This window comes from Octopus bimaculoides, chromosome 12 (assembly GCF_001194135.2).
Source record: "Octopus bimaculoides isolate UCB-OBI-ISO-001 chromosome 12, ASM119413v2, whole genome shotgun sequence".
Taxonomy (NCBI): domain Eukaryota; kingdom Metazoa; phylum Mollusca; class Cephalopoda; order Octopoda; family Octopodidae; genus Octopus; species Octopus bimaculoides.
Window position 1 is genome coordinate 4,136,088 of NC_068992.1, and position 2,267 is coordinate 4,138,354.

The window sequence follows — 2,267 nt, forward strand, 5'->3', positions numbered from 1 at the left end:
TTATTATTATTATTATTATTATTATTATTATTATTATTATTATTATTATTTTATTGTCTTTGCACAGCTTCTAACGCTGGAGATGTACTATGGTGTCAGCTGTCCACTACCAGTGAACTAAGGTAACACCCATTATTTTTCGAGTGCTGTTTTCTGCAAGTGCTCCACCCTTATTGCAGCCCCTATTTATTCCACGTAATTCTCGAGATTTTTGGTCAATGCTACCAGGGCTCCGACAATTATTGGTACTACTGCTACCTATTTCATCAACCACAACTGCTTAACCTCCCAAGCTAATCTGTCATATCTCACGACTTCTCTTTCTTCCTTATCGCATACCTTGTTGTCAGCTGGGCATGCTATATCTATGATCCAGCATCGTTTGCTTTCTTTCTCAATTAAGACTATGTCTGACTTCCTATTCTCTATCTCATAGTCACACTGAATCATAAAATCCCACAGGTCCTTTGCATTATCATTTTCGATGATGCCTCCGATAAATAAGTACCAGTTGCATACTGAGATCGATGTAATCAACTTACTCTTTCCTCCAAACTTGCTGGCCTTGTGCCAAAATTTGGAATCAATATTTCCTGTTATTTGTGTATATTTTCATTTGTCCATTTCATTAATTTCCAAGTATTTGTAAGTTTGTCTTTGGTCTATTTCTTTTTCTGTTTTATTTTCATTTATTTAAATAGCAATAATGGTCTTTAATAATAAGCTATCTCTTAAGGCTGTCTTGGAGTATTTTCTCTTTTTTTATGTAAATACCATACGATTTCCTCTGATCAATTTGCGTACTGCATGTCATAGACCTTTCAACTGTTAACCATTTGTAGCATATAAGCTGAGATCATCCGTATATTAAAATTGGTTGACTGACCGCTCGTAACATTTCCATACCAATCTAGTCTGGTTTAAAATGTTAACCAACGGTGTTAACGTCAGCCAGAAACAAAGTGAATAGAGAATGATATTTTGGAATATTCCTTAACTAACAGCGATCAGATTTATTTGTATAATTCCTTATCTTGTCTGTTTCTCTAGAATTGCATGTCATTTACTCCTGGAATGTTTAATGTGCCTGTTTATTATGCTGATATCTTATTCAAATTTCCAGGATTTACATGTAAAGTAAACACTGTCAAAAACCTTCTGGTAATCAGTCGCCTCAATGCTTAAACCCGTTTGTCTCTTTTTGCCGTATTTAGTTAAAGCTTAGTTGATAAGTTATTGACCTAACTGCAAATAAGAATTTTATTTTTTGTTTATTTTCAGATGTCCTCTGCGATACTGTTGCAGTTAATATTTTGCAAGCGTTACAAAAGCAGGCTAATGGTCTGTAGCTTCTAGGACTTGTTAGTTCTTTAATCTTAGAGCTTAAGACGGTATTTCTCATTATATTAAGATGATGAAAACAACACCAGTTAGGTGTTATTTTCCGTTACATGAAATCTAAGAACACAGGACGTACAAACCTCAACATTATCAGGCGTGGCTGTGTGGTAAGAAGCTTGCTTCCTAACTATGTAGTCTTCGGTTCAGTCACACTGCGCAAAACCTTTGAGCAAATATCCTCTACTATAACGCCGAATCGACTAAAACCTTGCAAGCAGATTAGGTGGACGGAAACTGAAAGAATTCCGTTGTATGTATGTATGTATGTATGTATGTATGTATGTATGTATCTATCTATCTATCTATCTATACATACATACATACATACATACATACATACATGAACATACATGGATACATACATACACATATCCAAATTTCCAATTTCCTAAAGGTTGACTTTGTCTTTTAACCTTTCGGGATCGATAAAATAAGTACCACCTGAGCCCTGGGGTCAATGTAATTGACTAGCCCCTCCCATCAAATTTCAGGTGTTGTGCCTATAGTAGAAAGGCGTATGAGCTGTGGGAAGAAATTTACCTGGGGGTAGGTGTGGGTATTACATTACTTATATGAGACAATAAAGCATGCAATTTCATTAATCACAGAATGCATTATTTTTACATCTATTCCTCAGCAACTTCATAATTACTTTCGGTTTCATTAATTGTGATTTAATCGATTCTTGAATATTTTCCAAATAGTCAATTAGCATCCAACAGTTAGACCATCTCCAGTGATCTCCGTTGAGCGTCTTGCGAGATGTTCCTCGCTAAATGCCTTCTTCTTCTTCTTCTTCTTCTTCTTCTTCTTCTTCTTCTTCTTCTTCTTCTTCTTCTTCTTCTTCTTCTTCTTCTTCTTCTTCT